Raw genomic sequence first — 19,173 nt, forward strand, 5'->3', positions numbered from 1 at the left:
ATAATTTAGATTTCATCTATTTAAACTCATTCAAGCCTGGCTCTTGATTGTATAGTAAATGGAACATATTCTGTTCAATAGAATTAATGGCAGTTAATCGTAGTCTGCAGTTCTCAAGTTTGTAAAAGCAACTGTTACACAGTTCAAATATCAAGCTATAAAATTTCCCACCCAATTACTATTTCTGTATTTTATAAGTATCTACATTGGGGATGATTCCTTACATGAGTATAAATATTATAATATTCAGTTATAATCTTTCCCACTCAAGTATCTACCTACAACTTCCCATAAAGAATTGAGTCTTAGCTAAAACTAATGTACAGGAAATAAAAGTTTTACTATTAGTAGACAGGGAGATGTTCAAGTTAAATTTATCTCTTTTTGCTCATTGTTATATGTTTTTTTCATATATTCTTATTTTAAAATAACAGTTGTGTATGTTTGTAGGCACACAAGGGTTACCTGCTGCTGTAAATAAATTCCCTTCTGCCTTTACTATGGGTGCCTGGGGAAATGACCTGGCAGGCTTGCCAAACAACAGCCTTTTGCCAGTAAGCCATGTTTCCAGAGTCTTGTTTTGTTTTTTGAAGTAGGGTTTCCAAATAGCCCAGGCTAATCTGGAACTCACATCAATCCTCCTACCACTGCATTCCAAGTGCTGGGATTAAAGACACACCACAGTACCTGGCTATTTCTAAAATATATTATAAATCAGTCACAACATTAAGATTAAATGCCACCAACTGGGCTGGGGTGATAGCGCAGTGGTTAAATTGCTTTCTTGCAAACCCTGTATCTACGTAAAGTCAGATGCACAAAGTAGTACAAGTGTCTGAAATTCAGTTACAATGGTACAAGGCCCTGTCTCACCCATTCTTTGCCCGCTTTTTTTCCCCTCCCTCTCTCCCTCTCTCTCTCTCTCAAATATATAACTCTCTTTTGTTTTTGTTTTTTAAAAGGGAACCTAAAGCCAGGTGTGGTGGCACATGCCTTTAATCCCAGCACTCGGGAGGCAGAGGTAGGAGGATCACTGTGAGTTTGAGGCCACCCTGAGACGACACAGTGAATTCCAGGTCAGTCTGAGCTAGAGTGAGACCCTACCTCGAAAAACCAAAAACATAAATAAAATAAAACAAAACAAAAACCTATTAAAATAAGTCAAAAAGCCATGTGGAATTATATTTTAAAAAAACATGTGGGGCTGGAGAGATGGCTTAGCGGTTAAGCGCTTGCCTGTGAAGCCTAAGGACCCCGGTTCGAGGCTTGGTTCTCCAGGTCCCACGTTAGCCAGATGCACAAGGGGGCGCACACGACTGGAGTTCGTTTGCAGAGGCTGGAAGCCCTGGCACGCCTATTCTCTCTCTCTCCCTCTATCTGTCTTTCTCTCTGTGTCTGTCGCTCTCAAATAAAAAAATAAAAAAATATATTAAAAAAAACATGTGGCACTGTTAGTGCATACTGAATTGAACTGCTTCACAGATTGATATAGAAATATATTGTATATATGTATTGTATATATGTAAGCACAATGATTGAGATGGGGAGGTAATATGATGGAGAATGGAATTTCAAAGGGGAAAGTGGAGGGGGGGGAATGGCCATGGGATATTTTTTTATAATCATGGAAAATGCTAATAAAAATTTAAAAAAAAAGAAGAAATCTACTTCAGTTTTATTTACCAGGCAATGCCATTGTCCCCTAAGTGCTTCTTTCTTCCTCTTTCTCTCTTTCTCTCTCTCTTTTTCTACCTCTTTCTCTTTCTCTCTTTCTTTTGGGGGGTGGAGTTTTTGAGGTAGGGTCTTGCTCTAGCCTAGGCTGACCTGAAACTCACTCTGTAGTCTCAAGGTAGCCTGGAACTCACAAGCAGTCCTCTTACCCTTGCCTCCCAGTGCTAGGATTAGAGGCATGTGACACCATGGTTGGCTTCTATTTTCTTCCTGAGTGTACATCAAGTATGCATGTGTAAAAGATGTTTAGAGGCAGAGGTAGAAAGATCACCAGAAGTTCAAGGCCAGCCTGAGACTACAGGGTGAGTTCCAGGTCAGCCTGGGCAACAGGGAGACCCTAACTCGATAAACAAAAGAGAAGAGGGAGGGAGGGAGAAAGGGAAAGGGGGAGGGGACAGGGAGACAGGGAAGAGAGAGATGCTTAAAGGAGGAATAGGCAATCCAAGACGCATCTTAAAAGAAACCAAATTTGCATCCAAGCAATATACAGGAATTGTTGCCCCATAACTCTAACCACCAGCATCACAGAATGACAGGTAATAATAGTTCTGTCAGAAAATCAGAAGAGTACAGGGAAAACACAGATGCCCTTTGCTTGGGCCCCAGCTCTCTTTGGCTCTTCTCCCCTTGGGTCTTACCAGCCAGCCCTACAAAGGCCTGCCTCGAACTACTGTTTCTGGACCCAACTCAACGTACAGGCTGTCCTGTTCCACTGTCATGTGCCCACTGATTACCACCCACTGCTAACATGTTACTTCATTTGAGTGAGTGTAATTCCTCCCCATAAAATAAAGGATACAGAACAAGAATCTTGTCTGCTTCTGTAGCCCACAAAACACCTGTCATGTTCCAGACGCTGACGACTGTACTCTTGTTTTACCAGCTGATAAAGATGCTATATAAGCACAGCTGACATGGAACATACCCCAAAAGATATTAGCAAATGAAATCCATTCCCAGCTCTCTAATCTGACCCCTTTCTTCTCCCTCTCCTCCTTATACCATCACTGTCTTCAAATGTACTTACTCTTGCTTGATCAAACTTATATAGTGCTGTGGATTTTTGTCACTGTTTTGGCTTTTTTTTTTAAGTGGAAAAAAAAAAAAAGATTTCTTTTCCAGGTAAGGTCTCACTCTAGTCCAAGCTGGCCTAGAACTCACTCTGTAGCCCCAGGCTGGCCTCAAACTCATAGGGATGCCTCCCAGATTCTGGGATTAAAAGTGCGCCAGCACACCTGGAGTAAACCAATCTTAAGAATAATTTAGATCAGCTAGTAACTGTCACATGAATGAAAACATATTGAGGGCTCAAGATGGCTTAGCTGTTAAGCAGCTTGCCTACAAAGCCAAAGGACCCAGGTGCAATTCCCTAAGACCCACGTAAGCCAGATGCACAAGGTGGTACATGTGTTTGGAGTTCCTCTGCAGTGGGTAGCCCATATTATCTCTCTCTCTTTTTTTTTTTTAATTTTTTTTAATATTTTTTTATTTTCTTTTTTATCTCCCTCTCTCCTTCCCTCCCTATTTCCCTTTCTCTATCAGATAAACAAAAATATTTTTAAAAATATATTGAGACCTCAGACTTTCATTAAATATCTTTACCCCACCGTGCCTTACAAGCATTCCAAAAGCATCTGGAGAAAACATGTCACATGCACAGTGATTTCCATTATTCATCTCCTTTGGGTTTTACATGTAGTAATTTTGTTTTGTGACATATACAATATAATCTGGCTAAAATTTGAGGTTGGGGGCGGTGGGTGATCATGCCTGCCACCCACCTGCCACTCTGAATCAGGTAGTAGTAATTAAAGTACCTAAATGCTTCCTGACTCTTCACAGGAGATGGGAGAGCTCGTGTACTGTTTTAACCATTGACAACTTACAAACTCTCTACAGGGAAGTATATTCAACACACTTCAACGAAAGAGTGCAGCTGCTCTGGGCCAGTATAACACTGAATGAGAGTTTTCCTTCAGTAAGCTCCTTTTGTAATCTGAACCTCAGAAAAATGATGCTCTGAACATCTGCTGAGGCAAAATTAATCAGAACTTTAAGGGAAAAAATATTAAAATTCCTCCATTTTTTTAAAGCCAAGAGTGGTGGCACATGCATTTAAAAAAAAAATTTTTTTTAATTGATTTGAGAGAAGGAAAGAGGCAGAAAGAGAGAATGGGCATGCCAGGGCTTTCAGCCACTGCAAATGAACTCCAGATGCATGCACTGCCTTGTGCATCTAGCTTACATGGGTACTGGGGAATGGAACCAAGGTCCTTTGGCTTTGCAGGCAAGCCCCTTAACCACTAAGCCATCTCTCCAGCCCGGCACGCCTTAAATCCTAACACTGGGGGACCAAGACAGAAGAATCCTTCCACAGGTAAGAGGCTCTAGGAGGATCGCCTTGAGTTTGAGGCCTACCTGACACTACACAACGAATTCCAGGACAGCCTGAGCTACAGCAAGACCCAGCTCCAAAAACCACGAACCTTAACTGTTGAGCCATCTCTGCAGCCTTATTGTTGTTTATTTATTTATTTGAGACTGACAGACACATACAGAGAGAGAGAGAGACAGAGAGACAGAGAAATGCTCCAGGGCCTCCAACCACTGAAAATGAACTCCAGAGGCATGTGCCTCTTGTACAACTGGCTTGCATGGGTACTGGGGAATCGAGCCTCGAACCAGGGGTCTCAGGCTTCACAGGCAAGTGCTTAACTGCTAAACCATCTCTCCAAACCTGGACTCCTCCATTCTTAACCAAGCATTAATAGCCAGGAACAGGCAAGTCTTAAGGGGATTACAATAAAAGCTAGACCTGGTGCCACATGACTACACTCCCAGCACTTGGAGGCAGAGGCAGAAGAATCAGCCATGAGTTCAAGGCAAGCGTGAAATACCTAGCAAGTTCCAGTCCAGCGTGGGATACAGAATGAAACTCTGGCTCAAACAAATAAGCAAATAAAGTAAAACATTTTTTTAAAAATTAGAAAAAGAATATTAAAAATATTATCAGACCAGAGAGATGGCTTAGTGGTTAAGGTGTTTGCCTACGAAGCCAAAGGACCCAGGATCACTTCCCCAGGACTTACGAAAACCAGATGTGCAAGGGGCACATGCCCCCTCCCTCCCCCCGCTCCCACCCTCCCTCCCTCCCTCCCTCCCTCCCCCCGCTCCCACCCTCCCTCCCTCCCTCCCTCTCTCTCTCCCTCTATATATATAATCATCTTCCTCTCTCTGCAAATAAATAAATAAATAAATAAAAACTATTTTTAAAAAATTCTCTAGCTTGGCATGGTGGCATACGCCTTTATTCTCAGCACTCGGGAGGCAGAGCCCGTGAGTTTGAGGCCACCCTGAGAATACAGAGTGAATTCCAGGTCAGCCTTGGGCTAGAATGAGACCCTACCTCGAGAAACCAAATCAATAAAAAATAAAGAAATTCTCTAAGCCAGGTATAGTGGTACCTATCTTGAAAAACAAAAACAAAAAGAGATTCCCTAATAAACAGAATCAAGCAAACACCAATGTTTCACTAAGTGATATAAAGTTGGAAGTGAATAGAAATATTATCCTTAGAAAAAAAAAAAAAAAAAAAAAAAAAAAGCCAGGCATGATGGCACATGCCTTTAATCCCAGCACTAGGGAGGCAGAGGTAGGAGGATCGCTGTAAGTTCAAGGCCACCTTGAGACTACCTAGTGAACTCCAGGTCAACCTGGACTACAGTGAGACCCTACCTCAAAAAAGAAAACAGAAAAAAAAAAACATATATGTATGTGTGTGTGCGCACGCATATAAAAACATACATACATACATACATATATATATATATACACATATACATACACACATACCATCCTTGGGGCTGTGAGTGTAGATCAGTTGGCAGAGGGCTTATCAAACATGCATGAAGTCCTGGTTTAATCCCCAGGACCGCATAAACCAGTCTTGGTGCCAAATGCCTACAAATCCCAGCTTGGGAGGCAGAGGACCAGAAGTTCAAGGTCATCCTAAGCTATGTATCCAGTCTGAAATCCAACTTGCGAAACAAGAGGCCCTGTCTTAAGTTCACACTCTAAGAACACACATGAGGGCAAAGTGCTTGCAAAGCATGATGGCCTGAGTTCATCCAAAGCACCCTGAAAAGTACTAGGCATAGCAAACACACACCTATAATACTAGTACTGGGGGACCAAGACAGAAAAATCCCTGGAGTTTGTTGGCTCGTCAGTCTAATAAGAGGCCCTATCTCCAAAATTAGGTAGACAGCCCATCTGAGGAATGAGACATTAGATTGTCCTCTGGCTTCACAAACCATACATATACACACATGGAAAAAAAAAAAAAAAAGGAAAGAAAGAAACAAACAAATTATTACATACATCTGCAACAATGTTAACTATACTTGATAGTTAGCCTACTGAGACTGTGGGCTGAGCCGGAGACTGATTTCTCCCCTACCCTTCATAACAAAACATTTGGTGTGCTTAGCTGGGGACATGGCCCTTTCAGAATGAAATTGATAATTCTCAGCCCCCTGTAACAGATAATTTCATCATATGACCAAGTTCTGGAAATACAGTCTTTAAAGGGGGAAAGTCCTGCTCTTCCTACCTTTCTAGGAGCCTGAAAGCAAACATACAAAGTGGAAGTGGAACATGATATAGAGGCTCCAGTGACAAGGAGAACGGAAACCAAAGACAATGGAAGAACTAGCCTAAAAAACAGGCCAGCAATCTCTATTTCAAGACCTTTAGGTGCTCCCCCTAAAATGCCTTCCAATAGTTTTAAAATAAAACAAAATTCTTTTTTGTTGTTGTTTTTTGTTTGTTTATTTTTTTGAGGTAGGGTCTCACTGTACCTCAAGCTGACCTGGAATTCACTATGGAGTCTCAGGGTGGCCTGGAACTCATGGTGATCCCTCTACCTCTGCCTCCCAAGTGCCACCATCCCTGGCTCATTCTGATATTTTCAATAAGAAAAGGGAGAAACTGATGACCCTATAAAGTGCATCCTAATTGAGAACACAGAGCCTTGATATGAAATGACCTCAGAAGCTTGTCTAACTACATAAACTATTTGTAATCCCCCACTAGGATTAAGAATCAGACCCCTTGAACATGCTCTCAGCTTCTTCCCTGAAAAGACTTCACGATGGCACATTCCCCTGTAAAATGACTGGCATGGGCAGTGGAGGAATGGGAGACTGACTAGCACCACTATCCTGCCTCCTTCTTATTCCATGTCTTTATTTCATTGTTTAAAACTATTTTATTTATTTGATAGAGAATGAGACATAGAGAGGGAGACAGGGCACACCTGGGCCTCCAGCCACTGCAGACAAACTCCAGACATTTGCACATCCTGTGCATCTGGCTAACATGGGTCCTGGGGAATTGAACCTGGGTCCTTTGGCTTTGCAGGCAAGTTCCTTAACCACTAAGCCATTTCTCCAATCCTTATTCCATTTCTTTATGAATTTGAATTCAAGACAGGAGAGAATACATGGATGCTCTTTCCAAAAATATATAGGGACTCCTGTTAGTCAACTTCCCTGAAAGACTGTATCACTTGAAAAAAAAGAAAAAAAAAATAGCCAAGCATGGTGGTACACTTTGTTTTTAGTTTTCAAGGTAGGTACACACTCTAGCTCAGGCTAACCTGGAATTCACTCTGTACTGTCAGGGTGGCCTTGAACTCATCCCCTTATCTTTGCCTCCACTAGGGAATTAAACCCAGGCTGCCAGACAATGCAAGCAAGTACTGATCACTGCAGAGCCATCTCTCCAGCTCCTCAATTTTCTTTTGAAAATGTACTATGTGTTCACCACAAAGTCAAATGTAGGAGGAAATCTGTAGAAGGGAACCATCACAAATATACCAAATATACCAGTGACCAAATATTACAAATGTGCTGGTAAGACAAAATAGTTGGGGGGGGCACATAAATTGGAGTATGTCTAATTGGTTGCAGGAGTTTTAGATACAGGACACTGTGCCCAGTGAGTTAGGAACCCATGTGTACATGTATCTAATTCCTCTGACATGGAATCCTAACAGCCTGGAGATAACAGCAATGAAACACATGGCAGAGCGGCTGGGCTCCACAAACAACCAGTCTGCACAGATCCTGACCTGATTACACATCATGTCACCAAATGCCAACATTTTGGACAGTTACTGCAGACTTCAAAATCATTCTAGCTTATAGACCTGAAAGTCAGCCCAGCATTTTTCACCCTCAAAATGTCTTCTAGCCACTAGAGAGAACAGACTAGAAATCAGATTGCCATTGTCTAGCTTGAAAGATTCATTGTAAGATAAAAAGCTGAGATAAACCAGGCATGGTGGCACACGTCTTTAATCCCAGCACTTGGGATACAGAGGTAGGAGGATTGCCGAGAGTTAAGAGGCCACCCTGAGACTGTACATAGTGAATTCCAGGTCAGCATGAGCTAGAGTGAGACCCTACCTCAAAAAAAAAAAAAAAAAGCTGATATAATAATTCTCAAATGCAAACTTCAAAACATTAAGTATTTCCCTGCACTACAGAATAGTGACAAACCACTTCATTTCAGCTAATCTGTTCTTGATGATGTAAAAAGACAAAGACCAGGTAAGATCTTTTTATGACATGTCCCTGCCCTAAACAAAAGAAAGTAAATTATAATAATACACTACTAGCATTCCCACAATCATTTGGAAACTGCCAAATCTGTATTTTGTAATACTACCACAATGGAATGAAAGGTCAAGTAAAGCCAGGCGTGGTGGCACACGCCTTTAATCCCAGCACTCGGGAGACAGAGGTAGGAGGATTGCCGTGAGTTCGAGGCCACCCTGAGACTCCATAATGAATTCCAGGTCAGCCTGGGCTAGAGTGAGACCCTACCTCAAACCCCCCCCCCCAAAAAAAAAGAAAAAGAAAAAAAAAAAAGAAAGAAAGAAAGGTCAAGTAAAGCCTGCAAACCAAACACTATACAGTAATAATGATTAGCCTGCCTGACAGCCACCATTTATATAGATTTACTATTAGAGCGCATAGTAAAATGTTAACATAAAACTTGAGACTATTGACAGGCAACACATTTAAATATTTAAAACTTAACTAAACAAAATTAGTTTCCTTGTAATAGTCATAACCAAATCTCCTATTTTTTTTTGGGGGGGGGGGCGGCTGTATCTCTACTGATCAACCTAATGTGTGACCTGCCAAGCATCAATGTCTGCCCAGCACACAAAGAACAGAACAATGCCTGCGGCCTTCAAGGGTATATAAAATAATTGGACCTTCACATTTCACTGTTCAGTTTACATATTTTACACATTACACTATCACAATGTATGTGACTAAAACAGCATTCCTTGAGAAGTTTAAGCAAATGGGGAATTTAGAGATACAAGTAAAAAATAAATGTAGAGGGGGACAGGAACAGCCATAGCTGAAGGCCCCTGTGACCCTCTTGGCCCCCAGATACATGAGACATTGTCCCCCTCTCAGTAGAAGGCTGCACCATTGTGGGTGCCAGGCACCTGGGCCAACCACTAAGCCTCACACACTCTACTAGCTGCTAGACCTGGAGGGGGCTATGGACCCTAGACCCAAGGGCATAGAGTTGCTAGGGGAGAAAGTCAGTTGCCTCCTAACGAAGTTAAAGCTCTTAAGACTGCAGCAGCACTATGTTTGACCGAAGAAAGGGTGAAGCTAGCTAGTCTGGGTCTGATGGGACCCCCCACCCAGGTGAGGGTCACCTGAGTGGGTTGGGGGGGACCTAGGAAATCAGGGCCCCAAGTTGCTGTTGGGGGGTCTGGAGATGAGCCGCCAAAGCAGGCCAGACAGCAAGGCTGCCTGGGTGCTGAACAGAACCCGCATGGCTCCTTTTGAGGTGCAACTCTATGAAGGTTCCTGGGGGAACGGAGGGAGGGGGGCAGAACCGCCCACTACGGTTTGCCTCTACTTCAGTCGTTGCCTTTTCAGCTGGAGATGCCAGGCTCTTAACCTCGCCCCACCTTCACCAGGAGCTCAACCAGCAAACCATCCAGTCCCCGAGGCAGCCCACTGCTGGACCAGTGGCATTAGCATGGGCTACAACCAGCACCATGAGCCAACTATGGGCCGGGCCTGTTTGGACCACATCTTACCAAGCTCCAGTGGGCTATTATTTTGCAGGAGTCCCATCCGCCTACCCAGAGCTCCACACTGCTCTGGACCAAGTGTGCTCCCACCGGCCCATGGGATTCGGCTGCCAAGAAAGTAGTTACTCCTATCCCCTGGCCCTGGGTAGCCTGGGAGCTCTAGCTGGGGATATCCTGGGAATGGCTGGGCCCTTGCAGAGACATGGGCTACGGAGACTGCACAGCAAGGTTCAGTTACCAGAATGCACTGAGCACATTGCTGTGCCTGACTGTGGGTAGTGGTGGGCGAGAGGATAGTGCCTGCAGGGTGCCCCCAAGGATTGAGCCACCCACTCTGGAGGAGCCCGTCGGGTACTTTCGTGACGGGGCTGGGCCCAGATGCAGGAGCCAGATGCTAGAGAGGACTACTCAGGAACCTGTACCAAGTGCCACAAAGGCATCTATGGGGACAGCAATGTCTGCCAGGCCCTGGACAGCCTCTACCACATATAATGAATGCTTTGTCTGCTGCTCCTGTGGGCAAACTTTGAGCTGCAAGGTTTTCTACAGTGTCAACGGCTCTGTCGACTGTGAGGGAAATTATCTGTTTTCAGGATTTCAAGAGGCAGCTGAGAAATGCTGTGTCTGTGATCACTTGGTTTTGGAGAAGATCCTTCAGGGAATGGGGTCCTATCACCCAGGCTGCTTGTTAATGCATCGCTTGAAACAAGTGCCTGCATGGTGTTCGCTTCACAGTGGACTCCTCCACCCAGGTGTACTGGGTCACTGCCTACCACAAAAAATCATGCCCCTAAATGTGCAGCCTGTGGCCAACCCATCCTGCCCTCAGGGGGCTGTGAAGACATGATGAGGGAGACACCCATGGACTGTGATGAACACTGTGAGGACCACCGCATGTAGCGGAGGGATGAAGAAGGTTGCTGCTGTCTCCTTTGGACTGGTACTTGCTCTGCATGGCTGCCATATGTAACAACTCAATGCCAAACAGGTCCCTGCCAACTACATCTGAGCGACAGTTACAGCTGCTTCCATCACCACTGTTGACAGACTCCACTCGCCAAGTGGCCGCTCTTAAGCCAGCCCTGGCGAAGACTGCACTCTGCACTCATGGAGAAGAGTCCTCTGGGAAGGCCCCAAGGGCCAGACACCCAAAGATCAAAACATTCCAAATGGACTGTGGAAAAGGAACCTTCTAATTGTCAGGAGGGATGGCTGGCCTTCTACATGAAGCCTGTGCTCTAGCAGATAGTAAGACGCAGACAGATTCCAGGGTTTTGTGAACATCAGTTCTGGTGTACATGTCCAGTGTATGCTTGTGTGTAACTTACCCAATGTTCTGGAACTCAAGAACAGAGGGTGTCACAGGAGCTCCCTACTCTGTTGTACCACACACCTGGGGTCACCTTGGTGTTTAGCACAATCTCCTATCTTTCTGGATGAAGAAGTGGAAAACCTGGACTTATTATAATGAGTCATTTTTTTTGGCCTTCTAAAGATTAGGTGAGCTCCTCGTCCCTCTGCTGGAAATAGGACCAGCTCTGGGTGGGCCTGCTACCTATATTGCCTGTTTCTCAGGGACTCATGTGGGCCTGGAGAGGTTAAGCAAGTTGTCTCTTTCTTTGAGGTTCCATTCAGATGCAAAGGTAATGAGCAGATCCCTGGAAATATGGAATTTCCTGATAAGGATGGCTAGGAAGCTTCAGGCCACCCTACTCCAAGGTTTAAGTACACTGAGCCCTATAGCCCAGTATATGTTTACATGGCTACACTTGTGTATATGTGTGCACAAGCACCTCATGTGTATACATACATGGACTTTCCCTTTTCTCAGGTGACTCTTTAATTTTTTTGTTCATTTTTATTTATTTATTTGAAAGTAACAAAGAGAGAGAAAGAGGGAGAGAGAGAGAGAGAGAGAGAGAGAGAGAGAATGAATGGGTGCACCAGGGCTTCCAGCCACTGCAAACGAACTCCAGATGTGTGCACCCCCTTGTGCATCTGGCTAACGTGGGTCCTGGAGAATAGAGCCTCGAACTAGGGTCCTTAGGCTTCACAGGCGAGTGCTTGACTGCTAAGCCATCTCTCCAGCCCTCTCAGATGACTCTTAAAACTTAGTTCCCTAATTGTAGCATACCATCTCTTATAGACTCGTGGATTGCAAATATCCACTATGGCCTCACAGCTCAGGCTTGGGGAGCTGGAGAGAAAGAAACACTGGCTTGTTTCTCATCAGTTTGCCTGAAACTTGAATTCACCTAAAGTTAATGTCTTAAAGCCAGTTCACTGAAAACTTGTTTGCTTAATGTACAGTTCATGTAATGACCAGTTTGCTTCAAAAGCTCAATTCCCCTTTGGGTGTACTTAAGCATCTGTTTTGTTTTGTTTTTTTGGATTTTTTTTTTTTTTTTTTGGTCACTCTTGACAGTATTTAAAGGATTTATATCTATTTATCCAAGATACTTCTGAGATATTACAAGCAACAAATTTATCGAATCTGGAGCACTTTGTAAATGAAGAGATTGCTTCCTACAACTATGGATGACTTTTCTTATGTTGTCTGCTTTTCAAACGCTTTAAAGAAAAAGTTCAAACTTTTTAGCAATAAAGACAATTGGTACAGAAAAAAAATAAATTTAAAAAATATAGGCATTAAATAACGGACTGAGAAGAATCTTTCATACATAACATGATTAAGCTAATTAGCTTCAGCACACTTAATGGTGCAATGATGAGACAGATTTGAAGAGACTAATTTTTTCCTATTATTTTTTTTTAATTTTTATTTATTTATTTGAGAGCGACAGACACAGAGAGAAAGACAGATAGAGGGAGAGAGAGAGAATGGGCGCGCCAGAGCTTCCAGCCTCTGCAAACAAACTCCAGACGCGTGAGCCCCCTTGTGCATCTGGCTAACGTGGGACCTGGGGAACCGAGCCTCGAACTGGGGTCCTTAGGCTTCACAGGCAAGCGCTTAACCGCTAAGCCATCTCTCCAGCCCCCTCCTATTATTTTTATTGCAAGCAAAGACAGAGAGAGAATGAATGAATGAATATGAATACGGGTAAGCCAGGGCCGGTAGCTACTGCAAATGAACTCAAGATACATGTGTCACTTTGTACATTTGGCCCTACATGGGTATTAGGGAATTTAACTCAGGTCCTTTGCAGGCAAGCACCTTACAGCTGAGCCATCTCTCCAGCCCAAGAGACTAAACTTTTACAGAGAAATTGGGGGGAGGGGGGGCTTGAATGGGTGCACCAGGGCCTCCAGCCACTGCAAACGAACTACAGATGCATGCACCACTTAGTATAGTATATCTGCTTGCTCCCCCCCCCACCCAGTTTTACGACATAGGGTCTCACTCTAGCCCAGACTGACCTGGAACGTACTATGTAGTCTCAGGGTGGCCTCGAACTCACAGCAATCCTCCTACCTCTGCCTCCCGAGTGCTGGGATTGAAGGCATGCACCACAACATCACAGCTCACTTAGTGTATCTGGCTTTACATGGGTACTGGGGAAATGAACTAAGGTCATTAGGTTTTGCAGGCAAACATCTTAACTACTGAGTCATCTCTCCACACCAAGAGACTGAATTCTTTTAAAATATTTTTATTTATTTGCAAAGAGGGAGAAATAGAAGAGAGGGAGAGAAAGAATGGGTGTGCCAGGGCCTCCAGCCATTCATTGCACATGAATTACCAGATGCATGCACCACTGTGTGCATCTGGTTTTAAATGGGCATGGTGGGGGATACCTTCAATCCAAGCACTCAGGAGGCAGAGGTGGAAGGATTGTCACGAGCTTAAGGCCACCCTGAGACTACAGAGTAAATTCCAGTCACCTGGGCTAGAAGAAGACCTTACCTCCAGGGGAAAATAATAAGTAAATAAAATAGTAGAGATATGCATACATTTTTACTTTTTCTAGTAGTTAAGGCATTCAGGTATCTCCAGTGCAAAATTTAATTCACATACTGAGCAGTATTAAGGTGTTTGGAAAAAGGAAATTACTTTTCTCCATATACGTTTTAAAGTAACTCAACAAGCATAATATACTACTCCAGGTTTAAACTCTCAGACAATATTTTTTAATTTTATAAAGTCTAATTTTCTCAGCTAGTGGATCTGTCAGCATAAATAGAAGGCAGTATCTGGAAAGATGACAAACACATGGGTCAATATCGAACACAAGCCAATCTCTGTCAAGAGCAGAGCCAAAACCTTGCATTTCAATTTAAATTGTTATCCAACTCAAATGCCACCATGCCACTTCAAGTCAAAATTGTTTCCTTTTAAAAAGAGCTTTTTGCAAAACTGATAGTGTTTAACAGATTAAATACATCTTTCAACAATTTCCTCAGCTATAACAAAGCAAGGCATCAATGCATAATTATAATAAAGGGAACATTTAACAATTAATTGAGCCAGTAAAAGCCAAACCTCCAAAGCTTTGGAGTTGAAAGCTTGCTCCTGAAGCAAAAGGGCAGAGGATTTTAACATAACTGCAGGAAATCTGAGTCCAAGTAGACTCTAGGTAAATACAAATTCTGTTCTACTATGACTAGGGCTCTGTCACAGACTACTGCACTAGTTTTAGTATCTGGCTCACAGAACTTTTTCCCCCAATGTTTTCAAGGTAGGGTTTCACTCTAGCCCAGGTTGACCTGGAATTCACTACAGAGGCTCAGGGTGCCCTCAAACTCATGGCAATCCTCCTACCTGCTTCCCAAGTGCTGGGATTAAAGGAGTGCACCACCACAACTGGTTTTTGGATTTAGCACCCCTCCCCCAAATTAGCTCAGAGATTTTAAACAAAAGAATCCCAGTTCTCTCTATGGTCTCCCTCCCTCCCCGCTAAGCACCTCCAGGCTCCAAGCCAAACAGCATTTCCCAAAGGTTATCAGCTTGTGGTCACAACCAATCAGCATATACACAGAACAAATTATACAGAGATAGAGGTATAACATCTCTAAAGATACCCATGATTTGTACCAACAACTAACACACTTTAATTCTTCATTAGGGCAGGTCATACAGAGGACATAAATACTCTTTCCAAAAAATAAATACATACATAAAAAAAGAAAGAAAGAAAGAAAGAAACACAAAGGGATTCAAAGTAGCATCACTTGGGATGGCAACTTCTTCACAGGGATACCTTCACTGAATTATACTGGTTAACTAGTGCAGAAAATCCCAACATCTATGTATAAGGCACCATCCTACGGCTGGAAGACTATGGAATCAGAGAGAAAAGGTTGTAACTAAATAGCTCGTATTATCAATCCAAACATGCAAAAATTATGTCTTTAAATGTTGTATAAAATACTAGGCCACAAAAGGTAGTTTATGGACTGAAGAGATAACTTAGTGGTTAACACACTTGTCTGCGAAGCCTGAAGTCCCAGGTTTGATTCTCCAGATACACAAGGTGCCGCATGCATCTAAAGTTCATTTGCAGTGGCTGAAGACCCTGGCGCGCCTACACTCTCAAATAAGTTTTAAAAAATTAAATAAGGTACTTTGTTTGAGGTGCCCCTTTACTTTGTTTGCTTTTTTGTTGGTGCTAGGGATCAAACTTAGGGCCTGATGCATGCTGAACACATACTAGGACCACTGAGAAATTAAAAAATTATTAAGATTCTAAGAACTAAGCTGAAACAAAAGCTGAGGTTCCAAACTAGAGTTGGACAATCCATAGCCTACCGATAACTTTATAAGGCCCAGAGGCTAAGAATGGATTTTGTAATTTTTTCCCATTATGGGAGAAGATGAAAAACAGAACAAGTATTTCTTTATTTATCTGCAAGTAGAGAGAGGGAAGGAAGAAGGGAGAGAATATGAGCACGCCAGGGCTTCTTGACAATGCAAACAAACTCCAAATGAATGTGCCAATTTTTGCATCTGGCCTGACATGGGTACTAGGAAATCAACCCCAGACCATTAAGCCTTGCAAGCACCTAAACCACTGAGCCATCTCTCCAGCCTTATTAGTAGTAGTAGTACTACTTCTTTATTTATTATTTTTATTTTTCAAGGTAGAGTCTCACTCTAGCCCAGGTTGTCCAAACACTTTGTAATCGCAGGCTGGCCTTGAACTCACAGCAATCCTTCTACCTCTCCACCTCCTGACCGCTGTGTTTAAAGGCATGTGCCATCATGCCCAGCTCTAATCCCCCCTCCCCCGCTTGCTTGGTTTTTTTGAGGTAGGGTTTCACTCTAGCCTAGGCTGACCTAGAGTATAGTCTCAGGGTGGTCTTGAACTTATTGTGAGCCTCCTACCTCTGTGCCTTCCAAGAACTAGGATTAAAGGCATGTGCCACCACACTTGGCTCTAATTATTTCTTGACTTGTGAAAATTTATATGAAGTTCAAATTTTATCATCTATAAACCAACCTTTTGGGCACGCAGCTACTGTCATGCCATAGAGGCAGATATCACTACCTGTAGCAAATTTCTGGGCCCTGACAAGGGAAGTGGCTGTTTTGGCAGTGTCACAAGGTAACAAGGAAAGAAGCACATGCCTGGCAGGTAGAGGCATCAAGGGCACTGAAATGTAGTGAGATCCATCAAGCAGACATGAGTTCCCAGGGGCCACACTGTGACAAGAGGTAGACACTGAGGCATAGCTGCATAAGTTCAGGCAAGGCCTAAGGTTCACTGGATGTCAGTCAAGTTGGCTGTACTGAGCTGTGCCCTATAGAAGTAGTTACCAGGACATGGCTATGTAAGGGAGAAACATGAGCGGATCACACTGCAGATCAGAGAACTTCAAATTGTTTTAAGAGTGACTCGGGAGTACACCTGGCATAAGAAAATTGAGGTCCCATTCAGAATGCTGCAGTAGTAGCAACACCACAAACGTCACCAGGGTGCCCTCCAGCTGCAGCTCAAACACTTAGCATATATAATATGTCTGCATTTAAACAATCACTAAAATGGGGTTTCTATTCCAGTCTGGTAAGTTTCAGGATCAAGTCCAGGAATCACCAGTAGCCTAGAAAGTCTTGATCAATTTACCTTCTCCACTCAGCTTACTTCCTGTTAACTGATCAACATCTACCTTTAAAAAAATTATTCTCCTCTCTCACTGTCTCTCAAATAAATAAATAAATAATAAAGTTTAAACAAAGAAGGGGAGGAGCTACAGAGATGGCTTAGCAGTTAAGGCATTTGCCTGCAAAGCCAAAGGACCTTAATTTGATTCCCCGGGACCCACATAAGCCAGATGCACAAGGGGGCACACGGGTCTGGAGTTTGTGTGTAGTGGTTGGAGGCCCTGGTATGACCATTCACACTCTGTCGTCATCCCCCCCCCTCAAATAAATAAATAAATACATTTTAAAAAACCATTCTGTAAGGGAAACCAACTGCTCTCTGATTAAACTGAAAAGACCCACTACGTGGGAGGGAATATATGCCAGGTACTGAAAACCTAGTCAAAAACCTACAGCTGGGGAGAGTAATGACTACTGTACAATGGCTAATTACAGATATATACCCACCAAAGTGTGCCTTCTAAGCACTTATGTTTATGCCCATACATTAATTCTACTCTCACTATTGGTTAAAGAAGCTTATCATTTTAGATGTCAGTGACCTCCTCTGGAGTGACTCAAAACTCACCATAGTGCTGAGAAGAAGTCACAGTGGAGTGTTCAGTACATAGTAACACATCTGTATCACACCATCCAAGACTCGGTGGCAGAAAAAATTTAAGAGCCAGCTGGGCATGGTGCCACATGCCTTTAATCCCAGTACTTGAGAGGCAGAGGTTGGAGGATCACTGGGAGTTCAAGGTCAGCTTGGGCTGAAGCAAGATCCAACCTCTAAAAACCAAACTAGAGGGCTGGAGAGATGGCCTATTAATTGGACCTGGGTCCTTTGGCTTTTCAGGCAAGTGCCTTAACCGTTAAACCATCCCTCTAGCCTGTGAACTCTCAACTGTGATAAATATACAATTTCATTTCACTTACTGATTAATTAATTTACTGGTTGACTAAATGAGTGAATGGTTGAGGAAGAGGCCTGCTAAGGTGCCAAGGCCTTCAACTCATGATCCTCCTGCCTTAGCCTCCTGAATAAGTGGGATTATAGGTTATGTGCCATCATACTTGACTGAAATAGAATCTTAGGGAAAAAATGGAAAACACAAGTACAAATAATTAATTTACAGATTTAAGATAAATGTGTCTGTTTTCTGTCTTGGATTTTTGTTTGGTGGTGCTAAGAAGCTAACCCAGGGTCATGTGCACACTAGATTTAAAAGCTCTATCACTAAGGCTCAGGGTCCATTGCAGAAGACATGGCGGAAAGAATTTAAGGGCCAAAGGAATGGCAGGACTCCTTACAACGTGCTCCTCCAGACACAAAATGATCTGGGTATCCATGACCTAACAGTGCCTGACACTACCTACACAAGACCATCATAATATGAGGAAAAGATCATAACATCAAAATAAAAGACTGATTGAAGCTGGGCGTGGTGGCACAAACCTTTAATCCCAGCACTGGGGGAGGCAGAGGTAGGAGGATCGCCGGAAGTTCAAGGCCACCCTGAGACTCCATAGTGAATTCCAGGTCAGCCTGGGCTAGAGTGAGACCCTACCTTGAAGTTTTGATGAAACAAAAACAAAGACCAGGCATGGAAGGAAGAAGACAGAAAGACAGACTGACTTCTTCTCCAGCCTGGCATGGTGGCCAACACCTTTAATCCCAGCACTCAGGATGCAGAGGTGGGAAGACCACCATGAGTTCGAGACCACTCTGAGACTACAATGTGAATTTCACCCTAAAGTGAGACCACACTTCAAAAGAAAAGAGGGGGGGGGGGCAGGTGGGCTGGAGAAATAGCTTAGCAGTTAAGGTGCTTGCCTACAAAGCCTAAGGACTTGTATTTGATTCTCCAGGTCACATAAGCCAGTGATGCAAGCACGTAATATTACACATGCTCACAAAGGGGTTCACGTGTCTAAAGTATGATTGCAGTGGCTACAGTCCCTGGTGCACCAATTCTCTCCCTCCCTCTCCCTAACAATAACAATAAAAAAATAAAAGGCCATGGGCTGGAGAGATGGCTAAATGGCTAAGCGCTTGCCTATGAAGCCTAAGGATCCTGCTCAATTGCCCAGGACCTACGTTAGCCAGATGCACAAAGGAGTGCATGCATCTAGAGTTCGTTTGCAGTGGCTGGAGGCCCTGGTGGCACCCCCCTCTTGGTATCTGCCTCTTCTTCTGTCTGTCGCTCTCAAATAAATAAATAAAAATAAACACACGCGCACACAAAAGGCTAATCTGTTGGCCTTG

General features: G+C 43.4%; 1 protein-coding gene and 1 pseudogene across 4 annotated transcripts in view; one reads left to right on the plus strand and one right to left on the minus strand.

Annotated features, from left to right (window-relative positions):
- The window catches only part of Rere (arginine-glutamic acid dipeptide repeats), a 315,974-nt gene that overhangs the window by 254,817 nt on the left and 41,984 nt on the right, over window positions 1–19,173 (minus strand). The window lies entirely within an intron of this gene.
- On the plus strand, window positions 9,601–10,874 carry LOC105943955 (annotated as a pseudogene).

This window comes from Jaculus jaculus, chromosome 5 (genome assembly GCF_020740685.1).
Source record: "Jaculus jaculus isolate mJacJac1 chromosome 5, mJacJac1.mat.Y.cur, whole genome shotgun sequence".
Classification (NCBI taxonomy): domain Eukaryota; kingdom Metazoa; phylum Chordata; class Mammalia; order Rodentia; family Dipodidae; genus Jaculus; species Jaculus jaculus.